Raw genomic sequence first — 18,703 nt, forward strand, 5'->3', positions numbered from 1 at the left:
CAAATTTGAATAATGTATGAAGGCAGTTTATCTATATAAGTTTTAATAAGTACACTTTAATTACTAATTTTACACGGCACATAAACGTAAACGTCTGTACATCGGAAACGGTGAAGAGAGAAGCGAATATAAGTCTTAAATTTACACACACTTGTGTCTACGGCCATACCACGTTGAAAGCACCGGTTCTCGTCCGATCACCGAAGTTAAGCAACGTCGGGCCCGGTTAGTACTTGGATGGGTGACCGCCTGGGAATACCGGGTGCTGTAGACTCTAATTTTTTTTTTTCTTTTATAACTAAAAACAGTTGAAGTTTTTCTTTCTTTCTTTTATTGTAACTAAATTTACTTTTTCAATATAAATAATAAATAGAGCAATTTCTCGACTTTCATTTTCTCTTTTTCCTTAACTTTCTTCAATAATTCGGATCCTAAAAAAATCAAGTATAGGACCTGAATATAGCAAATGTTGCTTTGCACTTCTCTGCTCTTGGTTTCGATCCTTACTACTGGAATATGCGATCATAGATGACCAGTATTTCTTATTAACAAATTCGGTTCAATTTATCCAGTTTCCTCTACTTTTACTACCACAACAAGCTGCCTCCTTTCACGTCGAAATACTTCCTTCAAGTTTCTTCTCATATATTCCTGGTGTAGTCTCTAGCGCAGAGTTGCAAAATATGCGATCAATGTCTTTCATTTTGGGTACTTATTTGTGGTATTTCTTATTCACTAATTGATTGATAAATATGGAATGTATGAATTGTGAGAATTTTTTATATTAATTTATTGATTGATTGATTTCTTTTACAGCAGGGCCTCAGTCTGCCAGTGGGAAAATTGGCATCCTGTAGCGAATACTGTAAATATGGGCCATTGGCTAAATAAATTGGGTTATAAAATTCTGTTTTGATTACAGTAAGTTTAGATAGATATTCCATGCTTCCACTTTCTGTATTTCCACAACGTTAACTTCTACAAGTTGCAAGAAGAGATCCTTTGCAAATCTGATAAGACCCTATTTTTAAAGTTAGCTTATAGGCCGGTGTCGCTTATTTTAACCAAATGATAGGACAGAAAGAGGAATAATAATAATAATAATAACAACAACAATAATGTCCTGAATCTGCATTTTAAGTCAATTTCAACATGGAATTCTCCCCTTATCTGGGTCAGAAAATGGATGAGTGACAAATATGAGTATCTGAGGCCAGTTTTGCTTCTTTTGGATTAGAACTTTGAATCAGTATACACTTTAGTTACTAATATTATACTGCACACAAACATTTGTACATCGGAAACGTTGAAGAGATGTGTGACTAATCAGCCCAAGAGTCTTGAAAACGCATCAAGACAACAAATTATGTTTTACAGTCGAAATGTTGTTCTCACTAGAACTGAAATCATTTAATTTCTACTTAAATGCCCGAAAAATTTACAATTAAAACTACAATAAATGTTTTATACCTAGTCCCGCACAGTGACGTTTATCTGATTCCCTGTACTCACCGAGAGCATTCTGTGTCATATGGATGCATATCAAATGAAGTGAAAAGTAATGGAATACTCGCTTTTTTATTTATCCCTATGCATCGTGGTGCCCACACCATGATGAGACGCTGTTTCAATAAACCTTTTTATATATGTTCTTTACTGTTCTTCCTTTATCTTCTTGCTTTATCATACTGACACACGAGAGAGAGAGAGAGAGAGAGAGTATGCAACAAAGTTCGCATAACTTTATCAGCTATTAACATTAATTGTACTTCTGTGTAATTTTATTTTTAACGCGTTATCCTATAACGATTGCAAACAAGGGCAAAAACTCTACTGATCTTATTCGATAATTATACCATACTGAATTAATAAGTTTATCTCGTAAAAACGGATCATATATATATCCTGGGTGGCTGAGGGTGTTTTAAGATATGTGTGTGTCTTTTGTGATATATATATATATATATATATATATATATATATATATATATATATATATATATATATATATATATATATATATAAATATATATATATATATATATATATACGTTTGTGTGTGTACATACATACATACATACGTGTATTATTTACATATAGTCTTGGATAATTTTAATTATTGGGATATGGATTTTAGATATCAACAGATACAAAGGAAACAAACGTTTCAATACATATAATGACATTTTCTTAAATTCTACATTGTATCATATTGACCTACTACTTGCTAGGCAAGCTGACTTTTATAAAATTTGCAAACTCCTTATATATATTTAAACTTACTTTTAGTATTCAACCAGAAAATCAGTACAGTGCAGAAAGATTGCAAATATTATTTCTTTCATATATATATATATATATATATATATATATATATATATATATATATATATATATATATATGTGAGAGAGAGAGAGAGATGGGGGATTCGGAATGGTTTAAACAGACTCTAAATTACACTGATAAAATGTACATCTGTCCAATGGTTAACATGATAGATTTCTATCAAGCTGGTTGCCCTATTGTACCCTTGAGCAAGACTACCCTCATTGCCTAACAAAACCAAGCAGTCTTTTGCCAGAACACCATAATGTGAACTTAGGCCATCTAAATCAAATTCCTATGTGAAATTTGCCAATATAAGCCAATACACTTTAATGCAAACTTAGCCAATCTAAACCAAATATCTTAATGGAAACTTAGCCAAACACCTTAATGTGAACTTAGCCCATCTAAACCAATGTACCATAATGTGAACTTAGCCCATCTAAACCAAGAAAAGAATAATGTGATATTGGCTCATATAAACAAAAACACCTTAATGCTATCTTAGCCAATCTAAACCAACCGACTTAATTTATTTTTATAAAGAATACAAAGTGAAAATTTAAATACTTTTCAGCATTATAAATGAAATCACAAATAGTCCATGAAAAGTTATATGACAAGTCCAAAAGGGTAGTGTTCCAAATGAATGCCAGTGGTTTTCTGAATGAAGTCCAATTTTGAATGTGCTGATGTAATAACAATCTTGACGTGTGGCGATGATGTAATTTAGAATGTCCTTGAATGAATTCATAATAGTCCCAAAATAGCGATTTTTGATATTTGGACATTAGTATTGGGGTGTATGGACATATTTGTTTTGCTTATCAAAACGTTGGAAATCGCCGACACCATGCGGTATCGGCATAGGCTGCTTACTAGCCACAGGGGGCTCGTATCATTGCTTACAATGAAACTATCAGTCGTACATATAGTATAAAATGTATGACTGTCAGTTCAATTGTGAGCAACGATGCGAGCCCCTGTGCTTACTAGCCTGCCATGCAAACTTGACCGACCTTTCATCGAGATATACCTGCATGAAATCGAGAGAAATACGATTTATTTTCTCAGAAATAATTCCGAGTATAACATCATTTGTCGTTAATGAAGCTGACTGACGAAAGAAAACGACAACCTTGATGAAATTTGACACGGAACTCGCCATTGTATTACTATTCAAATGACTGCACAAATATGGCAACCTACATGTCAGTGACATCGGCGATCAAATAAGCTCTTGCTTCTTTACAGATTGAAACTGAAGGGATGTATTGTCGTAAGCAGAGCTCTCCCCTGTCTCTAATATATATATATATATATATATATGTGTGTGTGTGTGTGTGTGTGTGTGCGTGTGTGTGTAATATATCTTTGTAACGACGAAGAGACAACCTATATTAGTCTTAAATTTGTACATACAAATGTCTACGGCCATACCACGTTGAAAACACCGGTTCTCGTCCGATCACCGAAGTTAAGCAAGGTCGGGCCCGGTTAGTACTTGGATGGGTGACCGCCTGGGAATACCGGGTGCTGTAGGCATTTTTTAAATTTTTTTTTGGTTCCATCCTCACTGTGAGGATATGCGATCATATATGGCCAATATTTCTTGTTCACAAATCTGGTGCAAATTTTTCAGTTTCCTCTACCTCCAGGATCGAAATGGGCCGCCTCGTATGCCGTCCAGATCCTCCAAATTTCTTCTGATATTCCGGATTCAGCCTATAGCGAATAATTGCAACGTATGCAATCGATGTCTTTCATTTTGGATACTTGTCTGTGGTATTTCTTATTCAATAATTGATAGATATATTTGGAATGTATTATTTTTAATTATTTTAATTTATTTACCTGTTTTTAGCAGGACACCAGTCTATCAGTGTGAAACTTGGCATCCCTTAGCGAATACTTCGAATATGGGCCATTGACAAAATAAATTGGTGTATAAATCTCTGTTTTGATTACAGTAAGTTTGGATGGATGTTCCCTGCTTCCACTTCCTTGCACTTTCTGTGTTTCCACAACTTTAACGTTTCCGAGCTGCAAGACGATATCCGTTTCAAATCAGATTCGAGTCCGTCTTTAAAGGTAGCTCATAGGCTGATGTCGATTATTTACCTATTGAATTAGTCAGTTGATACAAGATAAATAATAATAATAATAATCATAATGCCCAAAAACAACAAAAATGAACTGAATCTTCGTTTAAATGCATTGTTATTTAAGTCCATTTGAAGGTGTAAACCTCCGGTTAAGCAACTAATGTCCGAGTCCGAAAATGCCTGAATTACAAATTTGAATAATGTATGAAGGCAGTTTATCTATATAAGTTTTAATAAGTACACTTTAATTACTAATTTTACACGGCACATAAACGTAAACGTCTGTACATCGGAAACGGTGAAGAGAGAAGCGAATATAAGTCTTAAATTTACACACACTTGTGTCTACGGCCATACCACGTTGAAAGCACCGGTTCTCGTCCGATCACCGAAGTTAAGCAACGTCGGGCCCGGTTAGTACTTGGATGGGTGACCGCCTGGGAATATCGGGTGCTGTAGACTCTAATTTTTTTTTTTCTTTTATAACTAAAAACAGTTGAAGTTTTTCTTTCTTTCTTTTATTGTAACTAAATTTACTTTATTCAATATAAATAATAAATAGAGCAATTTCTCGACTTTCATTTTCTCTTTTTTCTTAACTTTCTTCAATAATTCGGATCCTAAAAAAATCAAGTATAGGACCTGAATATAGCAAATGTTGCTTTGCACTTCTCTGCTCTTGGTTTCGATCCTTACTACTGGAATATGCGATCATAGATGACCAGTATTTCTTATTAACAAATTCGGTTCAATTTATCCAGTTTCCTCTACTTTTACTACCACAACAAGCTGCCTCCTTTCACGTCGAAATACTTCCTTCAAGTTTCTTCTCATATATTCCTGGTGTAGTCTCTAGCGCAGAGTTGCAAAATATGCGATCAATGTCTTTCATTTTGGGTACTTATTTGTGGTATTTCTTATTCACTAATTGATTGATAAATATGGAATGTATGAATTGTGAGAATTTTTTATATTAATTTATTGATTGATTGATTTCTTTTACAGCAGGGCCTCAGTCTGCCAGTGGGAAAATTGGCATCCTGTAGCGAATACTGTAAATATGGGCCATTGGCTAAATAAATTGGGTTATAAAATTCTGTTTTGATTACAGTAAGTTTAGATAGATATTCCATGCTTCCACTTTCTGTATTTCCACAACGTTAACTTCTACAAGTTGCAAGAAGAGATCCTTTGCAAATCTGATAAGACCCTATTTTTAAAGTTAGCTTATAGGCCGGTGTCGCTTATTTTAACCAAATGATAGGACAGAAAGAGGAATAATAACAATAATAATAACAACAACAATAATGTCCTGAATCTGCATTTTAAGTCAATTTCAACATGGAATTCTCCCCTTATCTGGGTCAGAAAATGGATGAGTGACAAATATGAGTATCTGAGGCCAGTTTTGCTTCTTTTGGATTAGAACTTTGAATCAGTATACACTTTAGTTACTAATATTATACTGCACACAAACATTTGTACATCGGAAACGTTGAAGAGATGTGTGACTAATCAGCCCAAGAGTCTTGAAAACGCATCAAGACAACAAATTATGTTTTACAGTCGAAATGTTGTTCTCACTAGAACTGAAATCATTTAATTTCTACTTAAATGCCCGAAAAATTTACAATTAAAACTACAATAAATGTTTTATACCTAGTCCCGCACAGTGACGTTTATCTGATTCCCTGTACTCACCGAGAGCATTCTGTGTCATATGGATGCATATCAAATGAAGTGAAAAGTAATGGAATACTCGCTTTTTTATTTATCCCTATGCATCGTGGTGCCCACACCATGATGAGACGCTGTTTCAATAAACCTTTTTATATATGTTCTTTACTGTTCTTCCTTTTTCTTCTTGCTTTATCATACTGACACACGAGAGAGAGAGAGAGAGAGAGAGAGAGAGAGTATGCAACAAAGTTCGCATAACTTTATCAGCTATTAACATTAATTGTACTTCTGTGTAATTTTATTTTTAACGCGTTATCCTATAACGATTGCAAACAAGGGCAAAAACTCTACTGATCTTACTCGATAATTATACCATACTGAATTAATAAGTTTATCTCGTAAAAACGGATCATATATATATCCTGGGTGGCTGAGGGTGTTTTAAGATATGTGTGTGTCTTTTGTGATATATATATATATATATATATATATATATATATATATATATATATATATATATATATATACGTTTGTGTGTGTACATACATACATACATACGTGTATTATTTACATATAGTCTTGGATAATTTTAATTATTGGGATATGGATTTTAGATATCAACAGATACAAAGGAAACAAACGTTTCAATACATATAATGACATTTTCTTAAATTCTACATTGTATCATATTGACCTACTACTTGCTAGGCAAGCTGACTTTTATAAAATTTGCAAACTCCTTATATATATTTAAACTTACTTTTAGTATTCAACCAGAAAATCAGTACAGTGCAGAAAGATTGCAAATATTATTTCTTTCATATATATATATATATATATATATATATATATATATATATATATATATATATATATATATATATATATATATATATGTGAGAGAGAGAGAGAGATGGGGGATTCGGAATGGTTTAAACAGACTCTAAATTACACTGATAAAATGTACATCTGTCCAATGGTTAACATGATAGATTTCTATCAAGCTGGTTGCCCTATTGTACCCTTGAGCAAGACTACCCTCATTGCCTAACAAAACCAAGCAGTCTTTTGCCAGAACACCATAATGTGAACTTAGGCCATCTAAATCAAATTCCTATGTGAAATTTGCCAATATAAGCCAATACACTTTAATGCAAACTTAGCCAATCTAAACCAAATATCTTAATGGAAACTTAGCCAAACACCTTAATGTGAACTTAGCCCATCTAAACCAATGTACCATAATGTGAACTTAGCCCATCTAAACCAAGAAAAGAATAATGTGATATTGGCTCATATAAACAAAAACACCTTAATGCTATCTTAGCCAATCTAAACCAACCGACTTAATTTATTTTTATAAAGAATACAAAGTGAAAATTTAAATACTTTTCAGCATTATAAATGAAATCACAAATAGTCCATGAAAAGTTATATGACAAGTCCAAAAGGGTAGTGTTCCAAATGAATGCCAGTGGTTTTCTGAATGAAGTCCAATTTTGAATGTGCTGATGTAATAACAATCTTGACGTGTGGCGATGATGTAATTTAGAATGTCCTTGAATGAATTCATAATAGTCCCAAAATAGCGATTTTTGATATTTGGACATTAGTATTGGGGTGTATGGACATATTTGTTTTGCTTATCAAAACGTTGGAAATCGCCGACACCATGCGGTATCGGCATAGGCTGCTTACTAGCCACAGGGGGCTCGTATCATTGCTTACAATGAAACTATCAGTCGTACATATAGTATAAAATGTATGACTGTCAGTTCAATTGTGAGCAACGATGCGAGCCCCTGTGCTTACTAGCCTGCCATGCAAACTTGACCGACCTTTCATCGAGATATACCTGCATGAAATCGAGAGAAATACGATTTATTTTCTCAGAAATAATTCCGAGTATAACATCATTTGTCGTTAATGAAGCTGACTGACGAAAGAAAACGACAACCTTGATGAAATTTGACACGGAACTCGCCATTGTATTACTATTCAAATGACTGCACAAATATGGCAACCTACATGTCAGTGACATCGGCGATCAAATAAGCTCTTGCTTCTTTACAGATTGAAACTGAAGGGATGTATTGTCGTAAGCAGAGCTCTCCCCTGTCTCTAATATATATATATATATATATATATATATATATATATATGTGTGCGTGTGTGTGTGTGTGTGTGCGTGTGTGTGTAATATATCTTTGTAACGACGAAGAGACAACCTATATTAGTCTTAAATTTGTACATACAAATGTCTACGGCCATACCACGTTGAAAACACCGGTTCTCGTCCGATCACCGAAGTTAAGCAAGGTCGGGCCCGGTTAGTACTTGGATGGGTGACCGCCTGGGAATACCGGGTGCTGTAGGCATTTTTTAAATTTTTTTTTGGTTCCATCCTCACTGTGAGGATATGCGATCATATATGGCCAATATTTCTTGTTCACAAATCTGGTGCAAATTTTTCAGTTTCCTCTACCTCCAGGATCGAAATGGGCCGCCTCGTATGCCGTCCAGATCCTCCAAATTTCTTCTGATATTCCGGATTCAGCCTATAGCGAATAATTGCAACGTATGCAATCGATGTCTTTCATTTTGGATACTTGTCTGTGGTATTTCTTATTCAATAATTGATAGATATATTTGGAATGTATTATTTTTAATTATTTTAATTTATTTACCTGTTTTTAGCAGGACACCAGTCTATCAGTGTGAAACTTGGCATCCCTTAGCGAATACTTCGAATATGGGCCATTGACAAAATAAATTGGTGTATAAATCTCTGTTTTGATTACAGTAAGTTTGGATGGATGTTCCCTGCTTCCACTTCCTTGCACTTTCTGTGTTTCCACAACTTTAACGTTTCCGAGCTGCAAGACGATATCCGTTTCAAATCAGATTCGAGTCCGTCTTTAAAGGTAGCTCATAGGCTGATGTCGATTATTTACCTATTGAATTAGTCAGTTGATACAAGATAAATAATAATAATAATAATCATAATGCCCAAAAACAACAAAAATGAACTGAATCTTCGTTTAAATGCATTGTTATTTAAGTCCATTTGAAGGTGTAAACCTCCGGTTAAGCAACTAATGTCCGAGTCCGAAAATGCCTGAATTACAAATTTGAATAATGTATGAAGGCAGTTTATCTATATAAGTTTTAATAAGTACACTTTAATTACTAATTTTACACGGCACATAAACGTAAACGTCTGTACATCGGAAACGGTGAAGAGAGAAGCGAATATAAGTCTTAAATTTACACACACTTGTGTCTACGGCCATACCACGTTGAAAGCACCGGTTCTCGTCCGATCACCGAAGTTAAGCAACGTCGGGCCCGGTTAGTACTTGGATGGGTGACCGCCTGGGAATACCGGGTGCTGTAGACTCTAATTTTTTTTTTCTTTTATAACTAAAAACAGTTGAAGTTTTTCTTTCTTTCTTTTATTGTAACTAAATTTACTTTATTCAATATAAATAATAAATAGAGCAATTTCTCGACTTTCATTTTCTCTTTTTTCTTAACTTTCTTCAATAATTCGGATCCTAAAAAAATCAAGTATAGGACCTGAATATAGCAAATGTTGCTTTGCACTTCTCTGCTCTTGGTTTCGATCCTTACTACTGGAATATGCGATCATAGATGACCAGTATTTCTTATTAACAAATTCGGTTCAATTTATCCAGTTTCCTCTACTTTTACTACCACAACAAGCTGCCTCCTTTCACGTCGAAATACTTCCTTCAAGTTTCTTCTCATATATTCCTGGTGTAGTCTCTAGCGCAGAGTTGCAAAATATGCGATCAATGTCTTTCATTTTGGGTACTTATTTGTGGTATTTCTTATTCACTAATTGATTGATAAATATGGAATGTATGAATTGTGAGAATTTTTTATATTAATTTATTGATTGATTGATTTCTTTTACAGCAGGGCCTCAGTCTGCCAGTGGGAAAATTGGCATCCTGTAGCGAATACTGTAAATATGGGCCATTGGCTAAATAAATTGGGTTATAAAATTCTGTTTTGATTACAGTAAGTTTAGATAGATATTCCATGCTTCCACTTTCTGTATTTCCACAACGTTAACTTCTACAAGTTGCAAGAAGAGATCCTTTGCAAATCTGATAAGACCCTATTTTTAAAGTTAGCTTATAGGCCGGTGTCGCTTATTTTAACCAAATGATAGGACAGAAAGAGGAATAATAATAATAATAATAACAACAACAATAATGTCCTGAATCTGCATTTTAAGTCAATTTCAACATGGAATTCTCCCCTTATCTGGGTCAGAAAATGGATGAGTGACAAATATGAGTATCTGAGGCCAGTTTTGCTTCTTTTGGATTAGAACTTTGAATCAGTATACACTTTAGTTACTAATATTATACTGCACACAAACATTTGTACATCGGAAACGTTGAAGAGATGTGTGACTAATCAGCCCAAGAGTCTTGAAAACGCATCAAGACAACAAATTATGTTTTACAGTCGAAATGTTGTTCTCACTAGAACTGAAATCATTTAATTTCTACTTAAATGCCCGAAAAATTTACAATTAAAACTACAATAAATGTTTTATACCTAGTCCCGCACAGTGACGTTTATCTGATTCCCTGTACTCACCGAGAGCATTCTGTGTCATATGGATGCATATCAAATGAAGTGAAAAGTAATGGAATACTCGCTTTTTTATTTATCCCTATGCATCGTGGTGCCCACACCATGATGAGACGCTGTTTCAATAAACCTTTTTATATATGTTCTTTACTGTTCTTCCTTTTTCTTCTTGCTTTATCATACTGACACACGAGAGAGAGAGAGAGAGAGAGAGAGAGAGAGAGTATGCAACAAAGTTCGCATAACTTTATCAGCTATTAACATTAATTGTACTTCTGTGTAATTTTATTTTTAACGCGTTATCCTATAACGATTGCAAACAAGGGCAAAAACTCTACTGATCTTATTCGATAATTATACCATACTGAATTAATAAGTTTATCTCGTAAAAACGGATCATATATATATCCTGGGTGGCTGAGGGTGTTTTAAGATATGTGTGTGTCTTTTGTGATATATATATATATATATATATATATATATATATATATATATATATATATATATATCAATATATATATAGACGTTTGTGTGTGTACATACATACATACATACGTGTATTATTTACATATAGTCTTGGATAATTTTAATTATTGGGATATGGATTTTAGATATCAACAGATACAAAGGAAACAAACGTTTCAATACATATAATGACATTTTCTTAAATTCTACATTGTATCATATTGACCTACTACTTGCTAGGCAAGCTGACTTTTATAAAATTTGCAAACTCCTTATATATATTTAAACTTACTTTTAGTATTCAACCAGAAAATCAGTACAGTGCAGAAAGATTGAAAATATTATTTCTTTCATATATATATATATATATATATATATATATATATATATATATATATATATATATATGTGAGAGAGAGAGAGAGAGAGATGGGGGGATTCGGAATGGTTTAAACAGACTCTAAATTACACTGATAAAATGTACATCAGTCCAATGGTTAACATGATAGATTTCTATCAAGCTGGTTGCCCTATTGTACCCTTGAGCAAGACTACCCTCATTGCCTAATAAAACCAAGCAGTCTTTTGCCAGAACACCATAACGTGAACTTAGGCCATCTAAATCAAATTCCTATGTGAAATTTGCCAATATAAGCCAATACACTTTAATGCAAACTTAGCCAATCTAAACCAAATATCTTAATGGAAACTTAGCCAAACACCTTAATGTGAACTTAGCCCATCTAAACCAATGTACCATAATGTGAACTTAGCCCATCTAAACCAAGAAAAGAATAATGTGATATTGGCTCATATAAACAAAAACACCTTAATGCTATCTTAGCCAATCTAAACCAACCGACTTAATTTATTTTTATAAAGAATACAAAGTGAAAATTTAAATACTTTTCAGCATTATAAATGAAATCACAAATAGTCCATAAAAGTTATATGACAAGTCCAAAAGAGTAGTGTTCCAAATGAATGCCAGTGGTTTTCTGAATGAAGTCCAATTTTGAATGTGCTGATGTAATAACAATCTTGACGTGTGGCGATGATGTAATTTAGAATGTCCTTGAATGAATTCATAATAGTCCCAAAATAGCGATTTTTGATATTTGGACATTAGTATTGGGGTGTATGGACATATTTGTTTTGCTTATCAAAACGTTGGAAATCGCCGACACCATGCGGTATCGGCATAGGCTGCTTACTAGCCACAGGGGGCTCGTATCATTGCTTACAATGAAACTATCAGTCGTACATATAGTATAAAATGTATGACTGTCAGTTCAATTGTGAGCAACGATGCGAGCCCCTGTGCTTACTAGCCTGCCATGCAAACTTGACCGACCTTTCATCGAGATATACCTGCATGAAATCGAGAGAAATACGATTTATTTTCTCAGAAATAATTCCGAGTATAACATCATTTGTCGTTAATGAAGCTGACTGACGAAAGAAAACGACAACCTTGATGAAATTTGACACGGAACTCGCCATTGTATTACTATTCAAATGACTGCACAAATATGGCAACCTACATGTCAGTGACATCGGCGATCAAATAAGCTCTTGCTTCTTTACAGATTGAAACTGAAGGGATGTATTGTCGTAAGCAGAGCTCTCCCCTGTCTCTAATATATATATATATATATATATATATATATATATATGTGTGCGTGTGTGTGTGTGTGTGTGCGTGTGTGTGTAATATATCTTTGTAACGACGAAGAGACAACCTATATTAGTCTTAAATTTGTACATACAAATGTCTACGGCCATACCACGTTGAAAACACCGGTTCTCGTCCGATCACCGAAGTTAAGCAAGGTCGGGCCCGGTTAGTACTTGGATGGGTGACCGCCTGGGAATACCGGGTGCTGTAGGCATTTTTTAAATTTTTTTTTGGTTCCATCCTCACTGTGAGGATATGCGATCATATATGGCCAATATTTCTTGTTCACAAATCTGGTGCAAATTTTTCAGTTTCCTCTACCTCCAGGATCGAAATGGGCCGCCTCGTATGCCGTCCAGATCCTCCAAATTTCTTCTGATATTCCGGATTCAGCCTATAGCGAATAATTGCAACGTATGCAATCGATGTCTTTCATTTTGGATACTTGTCTGTGGTATTTCTTATTCAATAATTGATAGATATATTTGGAATGTATTATTTTTAATTATTTTAATTTATTTACCTGTTTTTAGCAGGACACCAGTCTATCAGTGTGAAACTTGGCATCCCTTAGCGAATACTTCGAATATGGGCCATTGACAAAATAAATTGGTGTATAAATCTCTGTTTTGATTACAGTAAGTTTGGATGGATGTTCCCTGCTTCCACTTCCTTGCACTTTCTGTGTTTCCACAACTTTAACGTTTCCGAGCTGCAAGACGATATCCGTTTCAAATCAGATTCGAGTCCGTCTTTAAAGGTAGCTCATAGGCTGATGTCGATTATTTACCTATTGAATTAGTCAGTTGATACAAGATAAATAATAATAATAATAATCATAATGCCCAAAAACAACAAAAATGAACTGAATCTTCGTTTAAATGCATTGTTATTTAAGTCCATTTGAAGGTGTAAACCTCCGGTTAAGCAACTAATGTCCGAGTCCGAAAATGCCTGAATTACAAATTTGAATAATGTATGAAGGCAGTTTATCTATATAAGTTTTAATAAGTACACTTTAATTACTAATTTTACACGGCACATAAACGTAAACGTCTGTACATCGGAAACGGTGAAGAGAGAAGCGAATATAAGTCTTAAATTTACACACACTTGTGTCTACGGCCATACCACGTTGAAAGCACCGGTTCTCGTCCGATCACCGAAGTTAAGCAACGTCGGGCCCGGTTAGTACTTGGATGGGTGACCGCCTGGGAATACCGGGTGCTGTAGACTCTAATTTTTTTTTTCTTTTATAACTAAAAACAGTTGAAGTTTTTCTTTCTTTCTTTTATTGTAACTAAATTTACTTTATTCAATATAAATAATAAATAGAGCAATTTCTCGACTTTCATTTTCTCTTTTTTCTTAACTTTCTTCAATAATTCGGATCCTAAAAAAATCAAGTATAGGACCTGAATATAGCAAATGTTGCTTTGCACTTCTCTGCTCTTGGTTTCGATCCTTACTACTGGAATATGCGATCATAGATGACCAGTATTTCTTATTAACAAATTCGGTTCAATTTATCCAGTTTCCTCTACTTTTACTACCACAACAAGCTGCCTCCTTTCACGTCGAAATACTTCCTTCAAGTTTCTTCTCATATATTCCTGGTGTAGTCTCTAGCGCAGAGTTGCAAAATATGCGATCAATGTCTTTCATTTTGGGTACTTATTTGTGGTATTTCTTATTCACTAATTGATTGATAAATATGGAATGTATGAATTGTGAGAATTTTTTATATTAATTTATTGATTGATTGATTTCTTTTACAGCAGGGCCTCAGTCTGCCAGTGGGAAAATTGGCATCCTGTAGCGAATACTGTAAATATGGGCCATTGGCTAAATAAATTGGGTTATAAAATTCTGTTTTGATTACAGTAAGTTTAGATAGATATTCCATGCTTCCACTTTCTGTATTTCCACAACGTTAACTTCTACAAGTTGCAAGAAGAGATCCTTTGCAAATCTGATAAGACCCTATTTTTAAAGTTAGCTTATAGGCCGGTGTCGCTTATTTTAACCAAATGATAGGACAGAAAGAGGAATAATAATAATAATAATAACAACAACAATAATGTCCTGAATCTGCATTTTAAGTCAATTTCAACATGGAATTCTCCCCTTATCTGGGTCAGAAAATGGATGAGTGACAAATATGAGTATCTGAGGCCAGTTTTGCTTCTTTTGGATTAGAACTTTGAATCAGTATACACTTTAGTTACTAATATTATACTGCACACAAACATTTGTACATCGGAAACGTTGAAGAGATGTGTGACTAATCAGCCCAAGAGTCTTGAAAACGCATCAAGACAACAAATTATGTTTTACAGTCGAAATGTTGTTCTCACTAGAACTGAAATCATTTAATTTCTACTTAAATGCCCGAAAAATTTACAATTAAAACTACAATAAATGTTTTATACCTAGTCCCGCACAGTGACGTTTATCTGATTCCCTGTACTCACCGAGAGCATTCTGTGTCATATGGATGCATATCAAATGAAGTGAAAAGTAATGGAATACTCGCTTTTTTATTTATCCCTATGCATCGTGGTGCCCACACCATGATGAGACGCTGTTTCAATAAACCTTTTTATATATGTTCTTTACTGTTCTTCCTTTTTCTTCTTGCTTTATCATACTGACACACGAGAGAGAGAGAGAGAGAGAGAGAGAGAGAGTATGCAACAAAGTTCGCATAACTTTATCAGCTATTAACATTAATTGTACTTCTGTGTAATTTTATTTTTAACGCGTTATCCTATAACGATTGCAAACAAGGGCAAAAACTCTACTGATCTTATTCGATAATTATACCATACTGAATTAATAAGTTTATCTCGTAAAAACGGATCATATATATATCCTGGGTGGCTGAGGGTGTTTTAAGATATGTGTGTGTCTTTTGTGATATATATATATATATATATATATATATATATATATATATATATATATATATATATATATATATATCAATATATATATAGACGTTTGTGTGTGTACATACATACATACATACGTGTATTATTTACATATAGTCTTGGATAATTTTAATTATTGGGATATGGATTTTAGATATCAACAGATACAAAGGAAACAAACGTTTCAATACATATAATGACATTTTCTTAAATTCTACATTGTATCATATTGACCTACTACTTGCTAGGCAAGCTGACTTTTATAAAATTTGCAAACTCCTTATATATATTTAAACTTACTTTTAGTATTCAACCAGAAAATCAGTACAGTGCAGAAAGATTGAAAATATTATTTCTTTCATATATATATATATATATATATATATATATATATATATATATATATATATATGTGTGAGAGAGAGAGAGAGAGAGATGGGGGGATTCGGAATGGTTTAAACAGACTCTAAATTACACTGATAAAATGTACATCAGTCCAATGGTTAACATGATAGATTTCTATCAAGCTGGTTGCCCTATTGTACCCTTGAGCAAGACTACCCTCATTGCCTAATAAAACCAAGCAGTCTTTTGCCAGAACACCATAACGTGAACTTAGGCCATCTAAATCAAATTCCTATGTGAAATTTGCCAATATAAGCCAATACACTTTAATGCAAACTTAGCCAATCTAAACCAAATATCTTAATGGAAACTTAGCCAAACACCTTAATGTGAACTTAGCCCATCTAAACCAATGTACCATAATGTGAACTTAGCCCATCTAAACCAAGAAAAGAATAATGTGATATTGGCTCATATAAACAAAAACACCTTAATGCTATCTTAGCCAATCTAAACCAACCGACTTAATTTATTTTTATAAAGAATACAAAGTGAAAATTTAAATACTTTTCAGCATTATAAATGAAATCACAAATAGTCCATAAAAGTTATATGACAAGTCCAAAAGAGTAGTGTTCCAAATGAATGCCAGTGGTTTTCTGAATGAAGTCCAATTTTGAATGTGCTGATGTAATAACAATCTTGACGTGTGGCGATGATGTAATTTAGAATGTCCTTGAATGAATTCATAATAGTCCCAAAATAGCGATTTTTGATATTTGGACATTAGTATTGGGGTGTATGGACATATTTGTTTTGCTTATCAAAACGTTGGAAATCGCCGACACCATGCGGTATCGGCATAGGCTGCTTACTAGCCACAGGGGGCTCGTATCATTGCTTACAATGAAACTATCAGTCGTACATATAGTATAAAATGTATGACTGTCAGTTCAATTGTGAGCAACGATGCGAGCCCCTGTGCTTACTAGCCTGCCATGCAAACTTGACCGACCTTTCATCGAGATATACCTGCATGAAATCGAGAGAAATACGATTTATTTTCTCAGAAATAATTCCGAGTATAACATCATTTGTCGTTAATGAAGCTGACTGACGAAAGAAAACGACAACCTTGATGAAATTTGACACGGAACTCGCCATTGTATTACTATTCAAATGACTGCACAAATATGGCAACCTACATGTCAGTGACATCGGCGATCAAATAAGCTCTTGCTTCTTTACAGATTGAAACTGAAGGGATGTATTGTCGTAAGCAGAGCTCTCCCCTGTCTCTAATATATATATATATATATATATATATATATATATATATATATATATATATATATATATATATATATATATATAAATAGATAGATATATATATATATATATGTGTGTGTGTGTGTGCGTGTGTGTGTAATATATCTTTGTAACGACGAGGAGACAACCTATATTAGTCTTAAATTTGTACATACAAATGTCTACGGCCATACCACGTTGAAAACACCGGTTCTCGTCCGATCACCGAAGTTAAGCAAGGTCGGGCCCGGTTAGTACTTGGATGGGTGACCGCCTGGGAATACCGGGTGCTGTAGGCATTTTTTAAATTTTTTTTTGGTTCCATCCTCACTGTGAGGATATGCGATCATATATGGCCAATATTTCTTGTTCACAAATCTGGTGCAAATTTTTCAGTTTCCTCTACCTCCAGGATCGAAATGGGCCGCCTCGTATGCCGTCCAGATCCTCCAAATTTCTTCTGATATTCCGGATTCAGCCTATAGCGAATAATTGCAACGTATGCAATCGATGTCTTTCATTTTGGATACTTGTCTGTGGTATTTCTTATTCAATAATTGATAGATATATTTGGAATGTATTATTTTTAATTATTTTAATTTATTTACCTGTTTTTAGCAGGGCACCAGTCTATCAGTGTGAAACTTGGCATCCCTTAGCGAATACTTCGAATATGGGCCATTGACAAAATAAATTGGTGTATAAATCTCTGTTTTGATTACAGTAAGTTTGGATGGATGTTCCCTGCTTCCACTTCCTTGCACTTTCTGTGTTTCCACAACTTTAACGTTTCCGAGCTGCAAGACGATATCCGTTTCAAATCAGATTCGAGTCCGTCTTTAAAGGTAGCTCATAGGCTGATGTCGATTATTTACCTATTGAATTAGTCAGTTGATACAAGATAAATAATAATAATAATAATAATGCCCAAAAACAACAAAAATGAACTGAATCTTCGTTTAAATGCATTGTTATTTAAGTCCATTTGAAGGTGTAAACCTCCGGTTAAGCAACTAATGTCCGAGTCCGAAAATGCCTGAATTACAAATTTGAATAATGTATGAAGGCAGTTTATCTATATAAGTTTTAATAAGTACACTTTAATTACTAATTTTACACGGCACATAAACGTAAACGTCTGTACATCGGAAACGGTGAAGAGAGAAGCGAATATAAGTCTTAAATTTACACACACTTGTGTCTACGGCCATACCACGTTGAAAGCACCGGT

At 33.9% G+C, this 18,703-nt stretch overlaps 9 non-coding genes across 9 annotated transcripts in view; all 9 read left to right on the forward strand.

The window, feature by feature from the left end:
- The first annotated feature begins 155 nt into the window (after window positions 1-155).
- Window positions 156-274, forward strand: LOC149770394 (5S ribosomal RNA). The gene has a single exon (XR_016418499.1). It is a non-coding gene; the product is annotated as a 5S ribosomal RNA (ribosomal RNA).
- A 3,478-nt stretch (window positions 275-3,752) lies between these two features.
- LOC149770395 (5S ribosomal RNA) lies at window positions 3,753-3,871 on the forward strand. Its single transcript, XR_016418819.1, has one exon. It is a non-coding gene; the product is annotated as a 5S ribosomal RNA (ribosomal RNA).
- A 903-nt stretch (window positions 3,872-4,774) lies between these two features.
- Window positions 4,775-4,893, forward strand: LOC149770396 (5S ribosomal RNA). Its single transcript, XR_016418785.1, has one exon. It is a non-coding gene; the product is annotated as a 5S ribosomal RNA (ribosomal RNA).
- A 3,477-nt stretch (window positions 4,894-8,370) lies between these two features.
- On the forward strand, window positions 8,371-8,489 carry LOC149770397 (5S ribosomal RNA). The gene has a single exon (XR_016418820.1). It is a non-coding gene; the product is annotated as a 5S ribosomal RNA (ribosomal RNA).
- Window positions 8,490-9,392: 903 nt separating this feature from the next.
- On the forward strand, window positions 9,393-9,511 carry LOC149770398 (5S ribosomal RNA). The gene has a single exon (XR_016418500.1). It is a non-coding gene; the product is annotated as a 5S ribosomal RNA (ribosomal RNA).
- A 3,470-nt stretch (window positions 9,512-12,981) lies between these two features.
- Window positions 12,982-13,100, forward strand: LOC149770399 (5S ribosomal RNA). The gene has a single exon (XR_016418821.1). It is a non-coding gene; the product is annotated as a 5S ribosomal RNA (ribosomal RNA).
- A 903-nt stretch (window positions 13,101-14,003) lies between these two features.
- On the forward strand, window positions 14,004-14,122 carry LOC149770400 (5S ribosomal RNA). The gene has a single exon (XR_016418501.1). It is a non-coding gene; the product is annotated as a 5S ribosomal RNA (ribosomal RNA).
- A 3,530-nt stretch (window positions 14,123-17,652) lies between these two features.
- On the forward strand, window positions 17,653-17,771 carry LOC149770401 (5S ribosomal RNA). Its single transcript, XR_016418822.1, has one exon. It is a non-coding gene; the product is annotated as a 5S ribosomal RNA (ribosomal RNA).
- A 900-nt stretch (window positions 17,772-18,671) lies between these two features.
- LOC149770402 (5S ribosomal RNA) overlaps window positions 18,672-18,703 on the forward strand; it is a 119-nt gene continuing 87 nt past the window's right edge. The window contains exon 1 of the ribosomal RNA XR_016418503.1: window positions 18,672-18,703. This exon is cut by the window's right edge and continues 87 nt beyond it. This is a non-coding gene — a ribosomal RNA (5S ribosomal RNA).

Source organism: Sinohyriopsis cumingii, unplaced genomic scaffold (genome assembly GCF_028554795.1).
Source record: "Sinohyriopsis cumingii isolate HCF-2022 unplaced genomic scaffold, ASM2855479v2 utg002479l, whole genome shotgun sequence".
Classification (NCBI taxonomy): domain Eukaryota; kingdom Metazoa; phylum Mollusca; class Bivalvia; order Unionida; family Unionidae; genus Sinohyriopsis; species Sinohyriopsis cumingii.